Source organism: Passer montanus, unplaced genomic scaffold (assembly GCF_014805655.1).
Source record: "Passer montanus isolate IOZ18808 unplaced genomic scaffold, ASM1480565v1 scaffold95, whole genome shotgun sequence".
NCBI lineage: Eukaryota > Metazoa > Chordata > Aves > Passeriformes > Passeridae > Passer > Passer montanus.
Window position 1 is genome coordinate 299252 of NW_024374923.1, and position 24281 is coordinate 323532.

At 40.7% G+C, this 24281-nt stretch overlaps 1 long non-coding RNA gene across 1 annotated transcript; it reads right to left on the bottom strand.

The window, feature by feature from the left end:
* Positions 1–1355: 1355 nt before the first annotated feature.
* Positions 1356–22431, bottom strand: LOC120496059. The gene is made up of 3 exons (XR_005626204.1): positions 22160–22431; positions 3367–3479; positions 1356–2996 (listed from the first exon to the last, which is right to left on the bottom strand). It is a non-coding gene; the product is annotated as an uncharacterized LOC120496059 (long non-coding RNA).
* Positions 22432–24281: the final 1850 nt, after the last annotated feature.

Consider the following 24281-nt stretch of genomic DNA (forward strand, 5'->3'; position numbering starts at 1 on the left):
AAGTGAGGGAATGTGTTGTACATGCACCAAGTTTCCCTGTGAAGCAGAGTAGAGAATAACTTGCTAAGCTCTTTATTGTAGCATCAACCATCTGGAAACACGAGGATTATATTGAGAAGGAAGCAGGTGACATACTTTAAATACATCTATATTTTTTCTTCCCATGCCTAAAAGGGAGTACGATTTTTTTGTATCAAACTATGATATCTTTTAGAGTCAGGACAGCACTTAGTACCAAAAAAAAAAAAAAAAACCCAAAAAAAACCCAAAAAAAAAAAAACCCCACCAACCAACAAACTGATGTACTTTTAGCTTTGGATGCAATTATCATACAAGCCTGCAATTAAAAGACATCCTAACCTTAAATACAGCCTTTTCCATCTTCCAGGAAAACCCTAAGAACTTGATCCTCCCATTTACAGATACACTTCTCAGTGTCAATATTAGAGTTGATTCAGTTACTCTATTCAATATCTAAGGATATTTTCTCAATTCCTTCAAACCTTTTTTTTTTTCGCACAATACTGACCTATAGTTTCTGCCAGGAAACAGGACATTACAATAATCAAAAAGGCTCAAGACCATATACCCTTCTACAACTTCATATGTAGGAAATTGTGAGCAATTATAAAGCAAATGTAGAGTTAATTCTTCTGGCAAACATTTATTTTATGACAAGGTCTGGGAAAATAATTAACATGACTGTTTATGAAAAGTCTCTGCTAAAAATTGGAAAAACAGTAAACAAGCAAATCTTATTTTTTCCGTTGAGAAACTCCCAGTAAGCTGGACAATCTACACAAGATGGGTTAATTAAGTAAACAAATATGTTCTTCAGAAACACCAAACTTCTTGGGGGGGGGGCGGGGGGGGAGGAACAGAGCTTTTACTGAAGGCACATTACAGCAGGAAGGAAGCTTTTATGGCATGTCACCTTTTAGGGACATCACCCTGGATGTCCATCACACTTCTCAATATAGGAATTTTGCCATGGACACCGATGAAACCAGGATAATCTTCCTAAAACCTGAAGTCCCTTTGAATTAGATTTCACTTAAGAGAACAAACAACAATACCACCACTTGTGTTTGCGTGCAAACAGCAAGAAAAGAAAACAAGAAACAGCAGATACAGTTCCAGTTAGACATAAGCAGGTGTCTAAATCCTGTATGTGTAAGTATTTCTTCTTAATGTGCTTTTTCAGGAAACACTGGTAAGCTTCACGGTTTCAAATAAGGCACACTAATTTAATTTACAATTTATTTTAATTTTCACATTGCCACTAATCCAGTGAAGGCATTTGAGGCCCTGATCCCAGAGAGATCTAAGCATGTGCTTAACTTCAAGCACTCAAACTTTCTTCTAGTGAATTATGCCCAATGATGTAAGTATGTTAGTTGGCTGTTTCACAGAAAAGCAAAAAAGACAAATTCATTAATATTTGTCCACAGCAGTGACAGTCACCACAAAGAACAACATCAGGAAATTATTAAATGCATATGTATTGCAAGGTTTACATAACCTCTGGCATTGAGCCATCAGTAGAGGAAGAAATATTGTGGAGTTGTTTAACATTTTGTGCGTGGTTCGTGCTGTGCACTGAAGTTGGTAATATGTGGAAGAAATAAACATGTGTTTATATAATTGTAACCCATATAAAAATATCCTCACACAAATACACACACATTCCCAGGGCATGTAATTTAGATAGGTTACCTTAAATATGGTATTTCTCAACTTCTGAGAGCTTGACTTTGAACCTTGGAATATTGCTTTGATTAAAAGTTTTTGGGGTTTGCTTGTTTTTCTGTCCCTTTTGTGTTGTCTATTAGGTTTTATATTTACCTCTGTAAAGCTAGTATTTGCAGTAAACCATGTGCAGTTACCTAAGTCTTCAACCTTGCTTCAGCATTAAATCATCCAGAAAAGCAATTTATTGCTTCATATATTCCAACACCATGAACAATATCCATTAAATCTCCATCTCATATAGTGACCACATTGCTTTATGCTTGGATTGCAGTCTCAATATTACAGCCTCTCCCAGACAGTGGATTACCCTCTCCCTGCCAACGTGAGGCTCGCTACAGCATCCTGTGGCACTCAAGTTCCCAAGATGTGCTATGTGTTCTCCCATCTGTGAGAAAACAGTCTCCAGTTTAAAGTGTTTCTCTGTGGTAAGGAGTAAACATTGAACCCTAGTCAGTACTTTTTCTGGGAACAGAGGAACCACCAAATTGTTCCTTCAAAACGACAACATAACCGTCTCAGAAGTTGCAATAACATCTCAGTGCTAAATCCCATATGGAACATGAATTGAAAGTCTCATAAATGTACCACATAAAATCAATTACAATGTCAGAAGCATTTAACTTGTTTTTTTCCCCTGAGCCTGTACATCTTGTTGAAATAAGAGCCTTTCAGTCCACTTTTAGCCAAATCTGAGTCTAATGGATATTGCTTTTTAAGACACTAAAATCACTTTTATTTCTTTCCCTGACTGTGTGGAGTAGGCTCTCATTAATGTACTGTGATTATTTTTTAGACTTTCTTCCTCCAAAACCATTGGAAACACGAATTCAGCAATTTCAGCGTTTGGTGCCTACAGTGCAGAAAGGATTTACAATAAGAAATTACTATTACATGCTCAGTGAGATAATTTTTGGCCAGTGGTTAGAAAAATCTGCCAAGAAATCTGCCACTAACAGTGGCTTAAAAAGCTTAGTGAAGACAGTTTCTATTTCTGTAGCAGCTTCCACAAGATTTGTCGCACCTTTTTTCCTAGAGTCTGACACTTGGATTAGACAGGCTAGCAAAACTCTAGGAAAAAAACCATCATGCAACAGGTATTCCGAGGACATTTCTTCATGGGCAAATGCAGCACATTGAGAGCCAGGGTGTCCCATCTGCCCAAAAAGAGGTCATAAATCTCAGCTTAGGTGACTACCACGTTGGGTATTTCAGGCAGCTTTTTCAACCTTGGAGGTTTGGGCAACCTGCCAGTAATGAAGATGTATTAATGCTTAATGCAGCTTAATGTAATAGGTGTCATGTTCATAATTTACAGAAGCTCTTTCTAAAGCATTAAATTCATTTATACTCCTTAAAAGCTACTCAATCCTCAAGGCTAAGTTAGTTTGGTTGGTGGGAGGTGGCTCTTTTTTAGGATCAAATGATATATAAATTGTTAACATATCCAAACCCATCCATTAGTGCATGTGAAAGCAATAAATGTGCCAAAGTAGCAATAACATGATCGAGGAAAGTCATTGTGGTCATTAGGGATGATAGGGTTTCATTTATGGCACCAAAGAGAATGAAAGCTGTAAAATAAACCTCAAGAGTCCTGGTGACCAGAAGGCTTACCTTATTTTGTTAGAATAGACAACATTCTTTTGTTTCATACATGGTTACATATTATACCAGCAGCTTTCATTATCACTTCTCTCATCATCTTCTCCTCAGATCTGGAAATTCGACTGCAGACAATACAAGAGAATCAGGCACCCAAATGCAGCACTGATCGGGAGTCCTCTGCACAGGAACTCAGAGACGCCCTGGAATGTTTGCATTCCTGGAAGAGTGGCAGGAGATTGGCACTTCGGGACTTGCTAAACTCTGGGATGTGTCTGCTTGGCAGAGGAGCTCTTGCTGATGTAAGGAAAGGTTTGCGCTGCCTCCAGACTGAGTGAAGAGTGGTCACAACACATTCCCCACTCAGGACCCTCCCTGGCAGATTCCATACCTCAGAGCCTGCCTCCCTTAAAAGACTGCAATGCTGCTGGAGCAGGCACAGAACACTAAGAGCACAGAGAGGCATGGGACAAGAAGGACTTCTTGCCTTCTGTGCCCTGGTAAAAGAAAGCAGATGCTTGTGCTGCTAACAGTGAGCCAGACTCTATAGCTACCAAAACAGACCAAATCTTCCCTTGCTCACAGCTGAAGCTTAGCCCAGTTTTGAACCAGTGGCAAAACTCCTCTGGGAATCCTAGGTTTGACATATTACATCACTAAAGAGCTGTAAAACCCATACTTGCAATACTGTAGTTGCAGTCCCCCTAGCGTCAGAAATCTCAGCAACTTAGCACATCCTAAATTCCAGCACTACCTTTGTCCTGATGCAGCTCTGGGTCATGTTGTAGAACTTGGTTAGCATTGAAAATTAAAAGCTTCAAATTGCTTTGCCTTTTTCCTTTTTGTTTCTAAAGCATTTCCAAACACCAGCTCCCAAACTGTGTTCCTGCTAGGCTAGAAATGTCCAGCTGGGGTCAGACAAGTTGGTCTGTACTCCTGCTGAGACCTGAGTTTGACCAGAGCCACCAATGTTGAGAAAAGGACTACACAGAATACTACTACACTTTCTTTGTCCTCAAGGAAGAACAAGTATTCCCTAAAAAAATGGAAAAGGGGGGATGGTCACCAGGTGAGAAGGACCTGGTCAAAGGCTGCACCAGATGCCCCCGGTAACAGAGCACATTCCTGGTTTAGTCTGGTCTTTGTCTGGTCTTTAAACTGTGTTTTTTCAGCACAATCAAGACCTGCCTTCAGGAATCTGCATTGACACCAGACTGAATTTCTCAGTGAACGGTGCCCATGCGTGTGTTACAGGTACACACAGAGCTGATGAAGCTGTGCCTCCACATGCACCGCTATGGGATCAGTGTGTCTAACAACCTGTAATTAAGTCATGTCATGTAGCCAGATTAGACTTGGAGAAAAATGCCTACAGTAATTGCATTTAGTTCATCTTGTAGCATGGTCCCCATCATAACTGCTAATTCAATTGTACGTTCATTCTGCCAGCTCATTGCCATTAAGCACACATTTAATTACTTCAATAAAGGATTAATATGCAGCACACAAAAGAAAGGACATCATGCCTTGCCAAAGCACACAGCTGCCTCACCATTTACTGAGGAGATAAAGAAAGAATATCATTGGGCAGTATAATCCTGTTACAAATACATCATTATTAGATGAACATTCGGGACTTTTATTTTTGTGCTTGTTATTCACCGCTCAGCATACATATCTTTCCTTGGCACCAGAAAGAGCCATAATGTGCGAGTGACAGCTCTGCCATTGTTGTCCCAGTGATGGCTCTGCTGGCCCCCCTCCTCGCTCCCCCACAAGCTTGTAAGGTTGCTCTTATCTCGTCTCCAGGCGAGGGCTTACAGCAGCTACATTACAACATCCTGAGATAAGGGGCCCTGCTTGACATTATTTCTGTCTGTGCTGCAAACAACTGACAAGCATGGCAAGTATAAAAAGAGCAAGAGCAACAAAGGCGGCTGCCCCCTTCCCAGCTCCCCCCTCCCGCCTCAGAAGACAGCTCATCAATTCTCCAGGATGTACACAATCATTATTGTAGGGGAAACAAAGACCAATGTCAATTGTGCAGTGTTATAAAGCAGTCCCTCAAATTAAAACCATGTACCTAACTGCATCTGATGGCAGAAGCTATTTAGCAGTGATATTTTATGGAAAGGCAATGAAAAGCAATAACTGCTTTATTTAATGTATCTGTTCAATCCAGCTGCCTTGGATGGGCCTTAATAGAAGTTGTCGATCAATGTCAGTGCCTTTGAAATAACTGCAGCAGACTGCAATAAACATGAAGGAAAGATAACTAAAGCTACTGATCAGCCTCTTGTTAACTTCCTGCACCCAGAGATTTGTCATTTGTTTGCACTGCTTATAATAGCCAAGGGTGGATGATTATCATGGGTGCAGGAGGGTGTGTGAGAGGAGGAATGGAGCCAGCTGGGGAGAGAAACTCACAAAAAAATCCAGCCAGGATGCAGTGAATCCAGATGCTGTATCTCTTAACACACAGATCTGTTCTCCTGCTGTTTCAGCTCAGGACAACTACTCTCTCACATTTCTCTGGTCCACAGAGGAACTTGAAAAACAGCGTCAGGGACAATCCATCTCTTGCTCATCCAAGACCACATCACATTAGCAACACCTCAGCTCCTCAAATATTCTTACAATCATTATGAGGAAAGCTGGTTTACATAACCAAACAGATGCTTGAGGTGGTGAGGGATAGGCAGGTGGAATGTAAGCAGCTGCATATTAGGGAATGAACTTACTCAAGTCAAGCCAAACAGGTGCTTGTGCAAGAGAAGCAGCAGAGCCTGATTTGTTCAGTTTGGGAAAGCAATTCATGAGTCACCCCTCTGCTGAACCAGACATCATAATCTTGGCATTGTGCAGTGGCTGTTACTGAGGGAAGATCAGACAGCCAAAACCCCCCTGCCTTTTGCAAAAAGGCAGCTTTCAATGGCAACTGCAGGAGCTGAGCATATCCCATTTGTCCAAAAGCAGATCAACCTAAGCAGAGCAAAGGCACACAAGCCTCTCCCCAGCACTCCCAGGAGTCAAAGATTTAGGAAGGGGCCAATACATGAGCTTAATTAAGCACTGGAATGGAGACACCACTGTTGACTTTCAGCTGATCTGGTCAACCCATTCACCTTGTGTTTAAATAACCCTTTTAACAAGATCTGATTGTCTAGTTTTCTTGGCAATATTTTAAAGCTGCATGTTGGCAGCCTTCACAGCAACAAAATTTGTCATCATTTTACCTCTAGAGTCTCAGCAGGCTGATTGTTATTTGTTTTGCTTCAAGGAGGCCAGCAAGAGCTCAACAGGGACCTGTAAAAATTCAGGAAAATACAAAAATATTCTTCCCTCTTTTTGCAGTCTATCGATTTTGCTCAAAGACTGTTAGAATCTCCCTTGATATACTGAAATCTTGGTCCCTGAAATTTTATCTACTAGCCTCCAAGGAACAGAGGTAAGAATTTTGTATTACCAGTGAATCTGTGACCAGCATCCCAGGATTTCACATAAAATACCAAGTTATAAAAGAGGATCAGCAGAATCCAGTCTTTATTTGCCTAACAGCAAATTGGACTAACAGCTTCTGCTTTTCTTTCTGTTATCCAAGTATTAGGACAAGGTCTAAACTGAACTTCCATTAATTATAGATTTGTAATTGTAAAGGTTTGCTTTGTGTCAGCATCCAAGCCCAAAGACAGAAATTTCCTTTAGGAGTTTTTATTGGCAGTTTTGTAACTTTTTAGGGAACAGATCGTCTTTTCATCTCATCTTCTCATTACATGGCCCTCACCTATGCAAGCGGATTCTGAAAGCATAGGAAAATAGGATCAAATGCATGCTACCACTTCTGCTTCAAAGGCAGAGAACATAAACCAAGCAGTAAATTGACTCCTCCAAGGGCATGCAAGAGCTGCAGTATATGCAGACAACTCCTGCACATCAGAACTGACACACCCAGCCCCGACCATGCCCATGGGTCCTAAGGGTGTGGCAGCACTCACTGACCAGGCATCCAGCTGCACACGCCCAAGCATTTAATTGCAACCACCTCCTAGAGGGCAGCTGTCATGCACAGCTCACCTCCCACTACTGGAAATGGCACCCAAAACTCTTTGGACAAACAGCAGCACCTCCACAGGTGTCCACAGCAAAACGTGAGTTAAGGGAGAAGGCAGCAAGGACAGAGCTCTGCTGACAGATTAGGAGACAAGACATATTTTAATGTCTCAATTTGGTTATTGCTTCTGTGATGTGTCCTTGCTAGCTGCCTCTCTGCAGGGTGCCCTTTCCTTTCAGCTCAGTGATGTTACTTTCCAATCCATATTTTTTTGTAACATATGCTTCATTCATAATATGGCACTTCGCAGCTTTTAAAAGAATATTTTTTCTTGCTCTTGGCTCTACATATGTGAAAAAGAAATAAATGTGTAGGGAGAAGATAGATGTGGACTCATATCTCTCTCATTTGTCTAGATGAAAGCCTGCTCTGAGTTTGAGCAGCAAACCATGCAATTAATAGCTCTGCCCATTTCCAGTGCAAATTCAGTTTTCCCTGACAAAACAAGAAAGGCCATTAGACTAGACACCATTCCTGTCCAATTCAGTGACTGCAATATGCAAACTCCAGCCATTTCATAAGCTCAACATTTACAAGAAAAGTTTCCAAAATCTGTATCAGGAAAAAGCACAAAAACTCCCACAAGCTGGGGCATAATGGAATGCTATGGACAAATGTTCGGTGTTCAAACACTCCTGTTTTAAGCAGAAAGGATCTGACCACACCATTGACTTTTAAGGTGTGGTGATCACGCTGCCATTTCTGTCTTTTCAAGGGCTCCTGCAGTGTGTACAAAGTTAACAGGGCTACTCAAGTGACCCCAAATGTTTTTAGCTGGATCTACCCATATCCCAAGGGACACAATGCCTCCTGTGTTTCCAAGGCATAGCTCAAGCAAAGCTCTTGACACAGGAGATGTCTAGGGACAAGATGTCTAGGGACAAGAATGAAGAAAATTGAAAGTGTAAGGAGGGGTATGTAAAGTATCTGAGGCTTCTCCTTGGAATAGTTTCTCAGTATCTGGTAGGACTTGGATTAGTTATTTCCAAGACCAGATGTGGCTACTCTGGTTTTAACAGGAAAGGGCACCACAGAATGAGATTTAGATTCTTCAAACAAACACCTTACACAAAAGCATTTACTGGAAGTGATTTGCCAACCAACAATTTCCATTAAACTTGTGACTTAGAATTTTGAAAATTGTACATAGGGGCTTGAGAAGCTTGAAAGTCTTGAGCAGTTGACTTTTCTCCCTGGGATCAAAAATCAGGGGGATTTATCCCATTTGGTCCATTCAAAAACCGGTAGACGCACATCAGTAATATTAATAATTCATAAAATTATATTAATCCCTCTGTATTGGATTAAACTAAGAGAATCTCTACAAGTGCTCTTAAACCAGTGTTTACAGGCAATTGCCTTTCTCACTAAGGCCTGCAGTCAGCTGCTTGAATACCTGCTGATATCAAAGCAGAAAAAGAACTAAGAATAGGGGAAGAAAACAAAGGTTTCCCACATTTTGCTAGCATGGAGGGGTCTTGAGCCTCCAACAGCATGCCCCTGTGCTGCCCAGGGCATATCCTGGTTCCAAGAACTCCGTTCCTTCTATCCCACTCACCATCTGAAAGGAATGTGAAGAATTGCAGCTCATCCTCCTAAACCTACAATCTGCATATCTTCATCATCAGGATGCACAAGTATCCAACAAATAGGTCCTGTTGCGGACAGTTTCAGCAACTGAGCTAATAACCCCAAACACTGCCAAGGGGCAAAGCCAGGGTTGAGAAACACTGACCTAACACACGGCTCCCGCCAGCAAGAGGAGACTCAGGTTCCCACTGTGGTAATAACTCCCCACATCAGCACCAGCCACTTAAGTGTTTAACACAGGGGATCCAGTCTTTGGAGGTAAGCACTGTTATCAGTCAAAGAAAATTGAAGTTTCTCAGATTAAGGAATAAAAAAACCCACCTGTTGCAAATTAATAGTGAGCAAAACTCTGCAGGGAAACTACTTTAAGCCTCATTTTGGCCTCCCACCTAGGGCCCACACAACTGCTGGCAAATGGCAATTGTGACTTCAGAGTTAGCCCATGGGGAGAGGGCTACAAGGTCCCATCATGGGCTGGCTGGGGGAACTTAAAATCTGAGGCCATTAGCACAGGAGCGGGCAAAGCCAAACACTGTCCAATCCCCTCCTGCTGCTAGGCTGCCCACTGAGCTCCCACTTCAACCCCCAGGCTGGAGAAATCAAAAGAGCCAGAACTGCACCACTTAACACAGCAGCAGACACATTTTCAAGGCACCCTGAGTTTTTATCCTGAGATGACAACTTATTTCTAGCATTTTGTAAAGCAGTTAAAGAAAAAGAGCCCAGGAAAAACACTATAGCAGCAGATGGGTTGTGAGGCAAGGTATAAGAAGTAATTCCTGTAACTAAATTAAGGAATGGGTATATTGAAAGCTTAGAAATGGAGAAGATTACAGACTTTTAAACAGACAGATACAGATATTTAAACAGCTTTAGCTCTGCTCTTTCCTTTCCCTTTTATTTTTGGCTTTACACTTCACTTTCAAACCAAGAACAAAAGACCCTGCAACACTGACATAATTTTGTCCTAACCTTTTGAGAAGAATACACACCAGGAGACAGAGCAAGCTACTAACTCATAAGCTTACTTCATCTCCCTCCAAATCCCATCCTATGAATTAGCAAATGCTAGAACCCAAAACTGAGTTCATTTTCCATCCCAGGTCATTCAGGGTCAACAACAATCCCCTTTGAAGCCCATCATATGAAGATTGTAGATACATCCCTGATGTATCCACGGGTTGTGTATCTGATACGTCCCTTTCCCATTTTTGCAGTATTTACTCTCCTACTTCCTTTCCTTAAAAGTCAAAGTTATCATTTGCTGTCTAATTTCCTACAGCTTCGTTTTTTTGACCATTCTACTCACTCAGAAGTATCAACCATTCAGATGACCTCCTGCATCTGCTTTGAAGATACTATTAGTGGTACAAGCCATAATATTTGGAGAGCCAGAACTGCCTCCCACCAGCCCTGGCTTAAGCACTTGGCGTACATACATTAAAAGTCATATTTCAGCCATAGCAATAATTTCCAAACCTCCTTTGTTTTGGACAGCACTACCATAATAGGCCTTGCTGCAGAGTCAGGTGGTTGTGGGGTTTTTTGACAGCAAAAAAACAAAATACCTGGGAATCAGGTTGAAGCAGAAAAAAGATTATGGGTTTTTTAGGGTACGGCTGCTGAGGCAGACCCAGTTCCACCAGACTCCCTGAAAACACTGGTGGCCATTTCTACCACGTGACACAATGACTCCACAATGTGGGCAAATGTCCACTAGAGATTAGCATGAGACTGCTAAGCTCATTTCCACTTGTGACCCAAACCTGCTTTGATCCTTCTGACTCAAGGGGTAAAAGGCTAACATACTACATTAACCCAAAGGAAGACATTTTTCCCATAGTCTCTTATCTCTTCAAGTTTCTCTTATTAACATGCAGCCTCTGTTCCTCATGTTGGCCAAGGTCTCACATAAATCAGGTTTGCTTTCTTATTTTTCCGAGATTGGTAGTTAACAATTTTCCATGTTCCCCTGCATTTCCAGATTGGTAGTTAACAATTTTCCATGTTCCCCTGCATTTCCAGATTGGTAGTTAACAATTTTCCATGTTCCCCTGCATTTCCTCCATCCCTCTGAGTGCTGCAGGCTCACAACTGGAAATCACAATCTTTCTGTTCAATCTGTCCAAAACTGTGCAGCACCACCAATGCATAACACCTTGCACCGCCTTTTCATTCTACACAAACAGCCAAAAATAAAACCATAAAGTATTGTAGGAAGGGTTCCTACACCTACATAGAGAGCAGACCACAGGTGCTCTTGGAGAAGAGTGCTTGTGTCCTGTACAGGTGCCATTTCCATGTCATGCTGTGCGCATTTTCCTTCAGTTTAGAGGCCTGACAGTAAAGTCACAACTGCCTTCCACCTAATCAGGCTCTGTCAAACCAGTGCCTCATCCAGTTTTTAGATAACAAGGTCCTATGAAGAAACACATAACTAACATTGTTACAGAGAGGACTGAAGCAAAACCACTTCTTCATTGACTGGACAAGCAGGAGAAAAAGTGAACTCATGACCACAAGAAGTTAGGTACTTTTCAGTATGGCTTCTAGTCTTTTTAAATCAAGAGTTGAAAACATGACTTCTGTAAGTTACCTACTACACAGACACACTATCAACAGATAACATACAACAGGCACTGACACTGTTTTGTAGACCAAACCAAGCACTTGTCTACTTGTGTTAAGTCAGGAACAAACACAGGATTTGGTGTACGCAGCACCCAGCATCTCCAGATCTGCACAAGCAACACAACTTATTTTCATCATGTCACAGAGGATCAAGAAAATAACTTTTAGAGAACCTGGATGTGAGGGTTTATACAAGAATATAAATCAGTAAAGATGGACAGATTGCAATGACATTCTTTTCTTTCTCCTTGTTTGCCAGTAATCTTTGCATGTAAAAGCAGCCAAAAGTAAACAGTTTAGAAGATTTACCCTTCTATGACAAAACCATGGAAGAGTCAAGCACCACAAGCATCTCAACCTCTTCTCCTTTAATAATAAATATTTTTTTAAGCCAGGGGTTTTCAAAGTTATCTGCAGTAGGACCCCCATCAGTAGAATACCTAAATACATATAACTTGTGGTATAATCTAAAGCCATGTTGAGCAACCAAGGAGCTCCCACTGTTTTGTAGTAAAACTAGTCACCTATGGCTGGCAGTAAGGATACAAAAATAACCACTCTCTGAACTAGACAAGTGTCACAGACATATTTTATGAAAAATCTTTTTTCCAGGATCTTTTCTCCTGAGAAGCTGGGAAGCTTCACCTTCTCCATAGTTTGCTGCTTTGGAATGCGATTTGGAGAATTGTTTATCCAGCACTTGAAACAGTTTTTAGTTGATGACCAATGACAGCCACCTGTGTCAAGGCTGTGAGCAGTCACAAGATTTTGTTATTCATTCCATTTCTTTCCAGCCTTCTGATGGATCCTTTCTCTCTATTCTTTTTATTATAGTTTTAGTATAGCATTTTAATATAATACCATAATATAATGATTCAGCCTTCTGAAACATGGAGTCAAGATTCTCATCTCTTCCCTCGTCCTAGGACCCTTGAACACGACCACAGACAAGTATTTGATTTGCACACACAATCACTCTGCTTTCTACTCCTCCCAGAACTTTCACAACTCTGAATCCCTGAGACATGAAAGACTCTGTGCAAGAGTCATTGCATTTAGACTTAACTATCCATGTATTAAAGCAAAGACAACAAATCATGACTATTAGACAAGGAATGATAATATAAATTTACCAGTACCTCTGGAGATGTAAGTAGAGTAGTCCCAAGGGGTGAACTAAGAATAGCATCAAAGAGCTAACTACGGTTATTGTCTCTAATGGACAAAATTGAATTGACCACATACTGTCTGCACTTAATGGCAAAAGTAAATTGATTTACAGCAAATGACACCATTTGGTCAAAAATTGGTGCGATTGGCTACTGACAAGTCAATGACAGGCTGACCACAGGACACCACTAACACAAAGAGGGCATTTAGACAGTTCTTGAAGATACAGGACAGCAACACCACAGCTAATTCCTCTTCAGGGATAACAGCAATACCCAAACTTGCTTACTTAGCAAGTTTTGTGAGACAGCCTTTCAAAAATACATTAATTAGAGATATCAGTTTTATTTTTATTGCATTTTACTAATTTAAATGTTTGAAAACACTTTTGGTTTGCTTTATTTGACAGATACAAAAGCATAAAAAAAAAGTACACAGGTTCCCGTTCCATTTGAAAAAACAGTGCATGTTCACATGTAACTCAAGTTGGCTGCAAACAGCAACACCACAGTTATGCTCAATTTGCCTGGTGAGATTGATTCAGATTTCTGAACTCTAAGAGACCCATTAACCCAGTTGTTAACACTCACTAAGGGGTTGTACTGAAATCTGTTGCCTAAGTGGTGCAAGAAGCCAGGGGTTACCCTATTTGGAGTAAAAAGCCTCTTATGCTGACCATGCCTGAAAGGTTCAGTGGGTCACCATGCCTCCCTCAGCCTCTGTGTGACAATACAGTGAGCCCAAATTCAGTGACTCAAACACTCACATCAGTTTGCTGCTGTGTCTACACCACTAAAGGTTCCAAATCTTTCTCAAAGCCTATTCAATTTTTTGTTTCTACTAAAACGAGTCTGGCTGTATGTAACAGCCTTTCCAGATCTCCCAACCTCACTGATGGAAAACCATGGTGTTTTTGTGTATTTTTGGGGATGGTTTCAGGGGCATTTAGGGGGTGTTTTCAGGGGTGCTTTCAGGGGTGCTTTCAGCATGATTTTGGTTCTGGGTGTTTTTGGGGATATTTTAGGTGTGTTTTGGTTTGGTTTTGGGGTATTTTTGATGATGTTTTCAGCATGTTTTCAGGGGTGTTTTGGGGATGTTTCTGGGGCATTTCTGGGATGGTTTTGGAGGTGTTTTGGGGTATGTTTTCAGGTTGTTTTTGGCAGGATTTTTGGGGATGTCTCAGGGGTATTTTGGGATGTTTCCCAAACCACTCTTTCGTGGTTGTTGCGAGGGTCCTAGGACAAGGGAAGAGATGAACCTGACTCCATATTTCTTAGAAGGCTGATTTATTATATTATGCTATTATATTATATTAAATGAAATTATATACTAAAACTATAGAGAAAAGGCTACATCAGAAATCTGGAAAAGAATAAATAATAAAAACCCATGACTGATCAGAGAGTCTGACACAGCTGGACTGGGATTGATCATTAAGTAAAAACAATTCACATGCTGGGATAAACAATTCTCCAAATCACATCTCAAAGCATCAAAACAGGGAGAAGCTGAAGCTTCCCAGAAGAAAATCCTGGGCAAGGGAATTTTTCCAGAAAATATCATGGTGACAGCACACCACATAAGTGCAGCAATGATGCTGCTGAAGTGGTCTCCCATAGACCTCCACACAGGCACCTGCTCCACTGCAGGCTGCCAACTGCAACTCTGACCTCAGCAAAAGCAACACACACAGGCACTGAACAGGTGGGGGGATTGTTGGGAGAACAGTTGATTAAAGTGTTGAGGAATAAAATGAGGTTAGATTTAAGGTCTTGCATCACACAAAGGGTCCTGCTGAATTACTGACAATGAAAGGCACTTTAATTGCACTGCTTAAAAGCTCTCAACTGGAAAAAAAAAGGCCATGAAATGACCTCTTCCTTCACATTGCTTTGATTTTACTCACGTACTCTACAGACCTTTAGTAGTTACTCTTAATTGCCTTTTGCCAAAATTTCCATTTCAGTTGCATCTTAGCTAGGACCTATTTTTTTCCACTCTCTGACTGAAGAAAATACCAGGTCCCAAAAATGTGCAAGCTTGACACCATGTTTCTATTTGTAAAATCAGATTATTTACAGAACAGGAAGATTTGGCCTTAAAAGCTTCACTTCATATTTAGCATTCCTATCTCCCCCTTTTTGGTGGAATTATACACACATAAGGTGTGAGCTCCACACTTAAAATAGCCACCAGCTTTCAGCCATCTCTACACACACTGCCTGTATCTCCAGGCCATATTACATAAAACATGGGAGCTGACGAAGTCACTAGAATAATGTAAATTTTGTAAAAGTCAGAGCAGCCCGGTACCTACAGGCATTGCTGAGTTTTCACTTACTAGATCACCTTGGGAAGCCACTTAAGTCATCTAGGGAAGGTGAAGTAGTATTCTAGCTGCAATCTCTAATACCTCGTGCAGCCACCACAACCTCTGAGGAATGCAGCTAGTATCAAAGATTTAATGCTTTTTCACATTAGTGATGTCAGCACAAAATGGCCATCTTCTCTGAATAATTTATCTCTCCATTGCATAATTTTTCTTATCTCTTTTTCCCTTCTGGCTTTTTTTACTGTAGATGGGAAGGCAAGTGGCTGTTAGTCCTCGAAAAAAACTATGGAGCATCCTTCCCATCAATCAATTAAAAAACACTTACCTTACACTCAACATGATTTATTTCTTGTTAATACAATTGTCTCACTATATCCTTCTATTATTATACCCTTAATTCCATTAGCCATTCACTTAATGCTCTCTTTAAAGCTGACCCCAGGCTGGGGAGAAGGGAAAGAAAAGTTCGTCTAATAGTGGCAATGCCAATAAAATTCTGAAGCTTTTCTCTTAAAATCCTGTAGGTCACAGGAAAGACAGGTCCTGAGCATATCCTGCTTGCTCTGCAGGAGAGTATTTATTTTTCATACACTTTCAGCTAAATGGTTTGTTGGCTCCATGCTATTTGTATTTTCATATTTCACTATCTGCTGCACTCCTCTGACACAACAATTTTACCAGTGAAGAGAAATTTTTCCCATTCCTCCTCTACCAAACACAACTCTGATTTTGAAAAAAGCCTTTTCAGTTTGAGAAAATTTGGCTTATTCCTCAGATGAGGTTAGAACCTGACACTCTCCTGCCCACTAGCCAAAGCATTTACTGAGAGGATGCTTTAAAACAACACCTAACTACGGAATCCTCACCAGGCAAGACCAAGATTACCCAAGTATGTTGCTTACATTACTGGCAATATCCTCTGTCAAATAAAGCTCACATAACCATCAGATCAATTCTTGAGCATGAAAGAGTTTGCTAGTGCCTCTGCTTCAAAAAAAAAAATCCACTGGTAACAGGCTGCTCATTTTCTTTCCTGGCAACACTGATGTCATCAGCCACAGCTTCTGCATCCCGAGAAATAAATTCCCAAAGCAGAAGGCAGGACCACCTCTCCTCAGGCTGAATTGTCACCTTAGAAGTCATCTACATGCAGAATTCCAAACCTCTCCTTAACAAATCACAGTTCATCTGGGCAGCTCCAAGTTCACAAGGACAGAGTGAGAACAGGAAATAGACAAATACAGCATGCCATGTTCCACCTGCTGACCAGCAACAGGCAAAATCAATAGGCAGAAGGACCTTTGGGAGAGTCTAAAAACCAGTCATTCCTGTAGATTAATTGCATCAGGAACATTATGCTTTCTTAACAGCTTCCAGGCAATTAGTCTTTTCTCTATGCCTGGACTCTTTCCCTCAGTTTTGTTTTTAATTAGAGTATTATTAGCAAGACTGAAATATTTCATACCTTACTCAGTACACATTCATGATTCTATGTCAAGAGATTTAGGTTTGGATGCTAGGCTGGTATCAGTAAAGGTCAGAATCTTAGATTTTGGCTCCATCTCTTCAGGCAGCTACCAAATGGTAGGTTTCAATTGCTGAATCCTGCATTTTTCCACTTCAAAAAGACCTTAATTCATGCTGTTGCCACAAAACTCAAAGCAGTTTGCAAACTACACATACTGTAGCTTTATTTTTGCTCCCTTTTTGGTATGTAACAAGAAGTGCTACTTCTCATGCATTCACAAGCAAAGGGCTCATTCCGTGAGCTCAGCTGAAGCCAAGTCCATAGAATAGGGCAAGATCATGCTCCCATCTCCATGGGAACTACAATGTCAACCCTTGCCCACCACAGAAGCTTGGTTATAAAGTGCAAAACTAATGGTTTTGCACTTTATAACCAAAAAACATATATCTAGAAACATATATCTATCCTGAGCATAATAGTAGTAATCTCCAACAAAGTTTACACATTGCCAGGGGCCAAGTCATCCTCAAAGAGGCATAATGTGCCTAACCAAGAGCTGCCTGTTAGAGGCTCATCTCCTATCATTTTCTTTCTTCCAGCTGTATCACCAGAAATTTAGGCAGTGTTGCCAGCAAAAACACACAGGTTTCAGGTTTTGGTGTCTTTTTTTTTTTGTTACAGCATGCTTTTTATTGCTCTCTCTCATCATCATTGATAACAATTCAAGAGCAGAATGCTTTTCATGGTTTGGGATAGTGCTCTCCATATTTAGCAGCTTTCAGAAAGAGTAGTAAGAAGCAAATGTTTTTCCCAGCACTTGCAAAACCTTCAAGGCAGTTAAAATATAGCTGCTAAGCAGACCACACCGTACCAATGTCCTTCCCTTATCACTGGCATCCATCGGCTGAACCCTAGGCATTTCACTGGATTTTCCTTTACCATGGGAGTTTCCTCCTGATTCTCCTCTGAAAATTCCTTACTACAACACAGTTCATTTCATGAAAGCAATTAACATCAGTAAGTGTTCATATGCATGTCTCTCCTCATAACTGCTACGTGTGACCATCCAGTAGCTGTGTTCTGCTACGCCTTGTTAGACAGCAGCAAAGCAGTCACAAAAATAAATGGAATTCCAATTTGCTATTGATCTACTTTCAAAACTAATAAACAGGGCTGGTGTTGATAATTGTCAAACCTCTGCCCAAATAAAACTATGACACTTCATAAATATCCAATAGAGATAGATCTGCATGTGTCCCATTTTCCCCAGTATTTATAAATATATCCCTTTAACACTGAATCTTCTGTTAGAAAATGTCATCTCTGTCATTCCCAGATGTTCTATTTTAAGCATGAATCTCTCCTCCTTGACTAACTCAAACAAACATCCCTCTTGCTTTAGGCCCCACGCATAAACATCATTCTACCCCATGCATTCCTATTAGAAGATACAGAAGTGAGAGATGAAAAGAATTAACCCATCCCCGGGGTAATCCAATTGCTCTGCTGGCCTCCAGCACGGACTAACCCTGTACCAGCCAGGTTAACATATCTCCAGAGTCGGGAAGGGATGAGCAGCAGCAGTAAGGAAGCAGCTTCCCCTCTACAATACCATGCAGGAATGTTTTGTGCCACTCAGTTTCCCTTGCTCTATTTCCACTCATCATTTTTCAAGAGTGCGTAGAGCAATTCTCTCTTGTCCTTGGCGTTCATAACACTCCCTGGGTACCAAAAGGTTTGGCCACATCCCCTCTGCATGCCCAGAGGGCACAATGACCCACAACCTTAAGCCCAAGCTTTAGCTTGTTTTGAGGCCTAGGTTGTGTGAAAAGAAACACTTCTGACATCTGCTTCTTTCAGCTGGTCCGAGAAAAAAGACAAAGTTTTGAACCACACAGCTTGATACCACCACTGGGATATTTGTTAGAGAAGGCAGACCCCTGAAGGTTGAAGACTGCTGATATCCCCCTTCTCTGCAAGGAGCAAGGAAAGCCTGGCCATTATTAAACCCCAGAACTCTCAGGCTAATAAACATGGGAACTGGCCTGGTCTTTGTACAGCCTGCCTACGGTGCTTTATTGTTTAGACTGAACTGCTTTAACAGTAGGGGGAAAAACTTCAGATGTGTGGCAAAGAGAAAAAGGTAGAGAAAAAAATCATAGTTTCTTTCTACACAACATGAGACTTCCCTCTAGTATCAGTGAAATGAAAAGGCGTTTCTTCTGCCCCGATCAGTCATAACATTTAAACCACAGAGCTAGCCGTGAAATCCTATGCATCATTTAGGACTTTGATGCTGAACTGACTTCATAGTAAAAATGTCTTGGCAAGGCTAAAGCACCTGCTGTCAAAGGGAAACACTGATTAAAGGGGTGGGTGTTGTTTTAAAGAGGTCTTGTTCACTTTCACAAAACTGCATTAGGGTAATCCCTGAGTTATATCTCTGATGAGTAATTATTCCTGCAGTGTGGCTAGAGAACTGCTACTCAAAATCCTCATTAAAACCCATATGTATTTCTTCTGCATTTTCCTTTCAGCTATTATCAATGACAATGATCCGTGTATAAATATACACTTTCCTCCTTGATGATTATCCCTATTTCTTCTGCCTGATTCATTCAGCAAGGCCACAGTTCAATGCTTTTGAGGCCACAATGGCCTCTATGGGAATTAAGTCTGACATCAGAAATACTGAATTGTGATTTCAGTGAATGAATTAAATGGGGAGGATTACACTAAATATCACTGAGAGTGCTCCTACTCTCGTAGCCAGTGGCAACCTATTTACTATGGAATCAGTTAAGGATCTTATCTTAGGCAGAGCCCATGAAAATTACTATTTGGGACAAATTGTTTAGCCATTGCTTTAAGAGGAGCATAGTTATATCCAAAGTGATGCTTTCTGTTCCTTGTGTCAGTGTTTATAGGGTGGAATCTCGTGGCCAGTGGCAGACACTTTTAGATTTTTTCATTTACCTGTGGCCTAAAAGTGCCCAAACCTACACATGGTGGCCAGGAGAGAGTCATTCGCTTTCTGAAGAGAAATACATTCCAAGATGATGCAGCTGATCATTACAAATAAAACTACAGGCTCATTTCCAGTACTTTATAATAAAACACTAAACTTGTTAGTGCTCATTTCACTGTCTCAGTTATCAGCTTCTTACAGAGACAAGACTGCTAGAGCAACACCAGTGCTACCACCTACTTTGGAAAGCTATACCAGGATTAACGGATCTTCAGAGATAAAAATACTAGGAGTAAAATTCATTCAGCTTCCCTCTGCCTCGGGCAGTAGAAATGGAAAAGCATACTGATGAAACAAATGAGAGAAGAAGAAAGACCCTGGATGGGGGAGCTGGAAGAGAATACAGACGCACAAGACTCAAGAATGGCTAGAAATATGCAGCATGCACAAGAAAAAAAAATCTTTACAAGTCTGAGAAAACTCCAACTCTTAGGAGAAATTAAACTGTAAATCACAGCAACCTCTTACTCTGCTAGTTTTACTCAATTTATGCAACTTCCTTCAAATGTCCTTGGCCTTCCCAGCTTCCCTTTGGAGCATAGGTAAGATGTTATCCATTACATTCTAACTTCCTCCGTTCCTCAGAATGGAGAGACATGCTTTCATAACAGAGCTTCAGAGGGGCCAGCACCTGCCAAGGTAGCTGTCTCTTCTTGCATTTCTGTTAAAATAGGGGCCTTGGCAGTAAAAACAGCAACAAAATCAACAGTTTTCAAGAATCAAACACCTATCCCAAAAGACGCATAAGGGTTTAAAACAGTAGAAAAGCAATTCTCACTCTCTTCTATTTCTCAAGGCCTAGGGAAAAAAAGACAATTAACATTAAAGTTTTTCCACCAAAATCTCATGGTCATCACTTTTTGAAAAGTGAAATCTGAGTTTAATCTGCCAGCACTATAGGCAACAAAATGATGGATACAATTTCCCTTTGTAACACACCTTCTGCCCGTGCAAGGCCCTGCTATTCATATATATGTGATGCTTCTATGCAGGAGAAAAAAAGTCAAATTTTTAAGCTATTTAAAAAACCATAATGATACATCCCCAAAATCCACATTCACTACCCTACTCAAAAAAAAAAATCCTAAAAAAACCACCAAAAATACAAAACCAGAATAACACTGAAGCATTTGTTGGGAAAACGTTTAATGGAATGGGTGGCTCCCACTGCTCTTTTTTGTAACACCAAAATCAACTTCTCTTTCAGTACCTTGAAGAGTCATGGCCTTGATGGCCAAGAGGCTGATGCAGAAGCCTGTCTGCATACCTGTCCTCAGAGAGAAATGCCTCCTAGAATATTCACATGTGCAAAATAGCAAGCTGCACCTACAAATCAATCAAGCAGACCATGCTGCTAGAATTTATTCTAACAAGATAAACAGCCAGGACGGAGCAAGCAGGTAAATTGATAGGAAAACACTGAAAATGTTTTCTTCATAAAATAGGCAAGCAGTCTACAAAGGATGCTCTAAGAGAAATGCCTTAAGGATGAGTACAGTTTATTAGCAAGCAGCCTTTAATTTGAGGTTGCTTAGCACATAAATTTGGGGAATAAAGAAGGGAGGAACAGTCAGAGTGATCTCATTTTTCTTCCAAAGAAACAATTAAGTATGATGATAACCTGCTTTCATAGAGATGGCTGAGCACCTGTCTGCCAATGGAGTGTGGCAAAGGAATTCCTTGTTTTGTTTTGCATTCACACAGGCTTTTTACTTTACTTTTAATACAGACTTTTTACTTTAAACTCTATCTCAAAATGCCAGTTTTCTCACTTTTTTGAGCTTCCTATTCTCTCTCCCATTTCACAAGTGATGCCCCCTTGACTTAAGCACCACTGAAGACCCAGGACACCACCTGTATTCACTCCTCCCCATCCCTACAGACGTACAGGTGCTCCTACTTTCCTTTGGGAATTCTGGCAAAGAAATAACCTCAAGTTAATAAAATGTGAGAAGGCCCTATCCTGTACAGCATAAACTTGGACAAAGCAACAGATGCAAGGGCAGCCACACAGCATACTGGAAGTTAAACAGGAAAGCTATATTTCACATATGATATGACAGTGTAATTTAGAAACCATTCAAAAATATTAAATGAACAAAAAATAAATCTGCTTCAGGGATAAATAAATAGCATCTGCATCACCACCTGAAGCCCTGTTGGCAGTTTCAGTAGGGAACCTACAGCAAGTTCACAACAGGATGACTGTCCTAGCATTGCTCTTCATGACTAAAAAAACTCACTATAATTATATAGTGAAATACAGAGATGCTTGGAATAAATCTGTGCTTGCACAGTCTTTCTACAACAATTGCTCAAACAAAAGTTTTGAATATCATTTATTTTTGTCTCCTTTGTCAAGCCAAAATAACAAAATAGTATTTCAGCAACACCAAGTCAGTGTGATAGTCTGAACAGCTTTAACTCTTACTAACTCAGCATAAAATTATCTTAGCAACATATAATTGGCAGTACCTGTTCGAGGAGCAGGAGCAAGGCCACGCACATCCTGAGGTCAGTAATCCAGGAGGCAGAAATGACCACAGCACTCAAGAAGGGCAGAATAGGCTGGTGGTTGGGGGTCTTTAAAAGTCTTCACCAACAAAGCAGTCCAGTAAAGGGCACAAGGCACCCCAGAAAAGAGCCATACCTCTTGTTTTGAGCTTAAATAAGAGTCCCAAGCCTACAGACAGAGAGAACAAAGTCAGGCTGGCTGAGCTAGCTCGGGAAGTTCAGGTTCTAGGTATCCTGGGGTCTGCTCAGACTTAAATGAGCCAATTATTCTCAGCTGGCCTTTGAGGGAGTCTCTGCTACAGGATTGGCTGGGCGAACTCAGTGACTCAGTGACACCTGAGACAAATTATCTAGAAAAGTCTCTTCATTAACACTGAAAAGCACCTGGCCAGCCAGGAGATGCACAGGTGCCTGTATTTTGCACAGATGAGTCCCTCCCAATGCTACAGAGAGGCCAAGCCCAGGCTGAGGAATAAACAGTGAAGACAGTTAATTACAACTTGAACCAGCTCTGGGCCCACTTGTTTCTCAGATATTTGTTTCTGTATGTTTTAAAAAGCATTTTGCTTTTACAGAAAGCGCTGCTTTCCATAGGTTCTGTACAGTGCCACAAGGGAAACCTGTTGGCCAGTTTTGCTGATTCTGACTATAAACAACATTTTTGCAGTTGTTGCTCAAAAGCTTCTTCTTTTGCTGACCCACAAAGCAGCTGGTCTGAGAGCCATTCCCTGGTACATGGACTTTGAGCAGGAAGTTTTCCCAAAACATATATTCTTGTCATTTTCCGAGAATTTTAAATGCACAGAATGGGTGAACCTAAAAGGGACTACAGTGGGTCATTGGGTCCAACCTCCTTTCATTCTAGGAAGGCTCCCTATTTTGGATAGCATAAAACCTGGGGTTGTTTAAGAAACAGAAATAGCCATAAATCTTGATCATGTAAATGGGAGTATCATTTCATAAAATGCTTTTTATGTGAACCGTTTTTCACAATCTACTTGGGTAAGTTGTAATGGCCACTGTATATTTTCAGCAGTTGTACCTCTAACTTAAAAATAATGGTGCTGTATTGACCACAAGATAACCCTTTTTCATTATGAATAACATCAGATTATATATCTTTCACACGTTTTTGCTTTATTCAACAGTTTTGGTGTGCGTGACCTTATTCTATTAATGTTAAGCAGAATTAATTAAAGCTACAGGCTTTTTTTTCTTAGTGCAACACATTTTGCTTAAAAAAGTAATGTATCACTCCTGATTAATTTTTTGTGACTTAAATTATTAGCTTTTCCCCGTGGTTGTCATCGTTCCATATTTTTTTTACGAGCTGCTAATGTTTTCTAGTATAAATTTGAACCTGCTTTACTCATGTGAACAGCTGTTAGGTTTATACAGCTAAGGCAGGGCTCCCTGCAGCCTTGTGCTGAAAGTTTGACATGGAGACCAGAAGTCAATGGCTCTAAAGCAAGACCATTCTATATTATAAATAGGATAATTATATATAGTAGCTAGCCCTGACAGTGGCCATCTGAGTTTGAAAGTCCTTACCCAGCTGAAGACACACTCTCCAATTTGGTTTTGGCCCTGGTTTTCCTAAAACCACCCAAAAAACAGTTGTTGCCTCTGCATTGTATTTAAAATCATTACACCAGAACCACTGGAGTTCTCAGCTGTGTTTACCCCATACATTTACATATTTGTGCCTTAACTATGTCATAGTCACATCAGTCACAAGTCCGTGTCCTCATGTGCTCTGACTAGTTCTTTCCAAAAACCTGGGTGATAACTGGTTGATAATGTTTGCTGGTTTATTGTTTATAACATTTATTGGTTAATAACATTATTCCAACTGTGCTGTTCTGATGGAGCAAGAAATACAAGGCATGTAGGAAGAGCCACAGCCATTAATAGATGCACAGATATAAATGGGGACAAGGGTGATGGGACATCAAGACATTCTTTAGGTTCTCTGACCCCAAGGATTTCTCAGGCTTCAATGCAGCTCAGATCACACATGTTTGATCTCATTTGTGTATGTACTCCCGTGGCTCAAGTTGCAACAACCTGTTTCCACAAATAC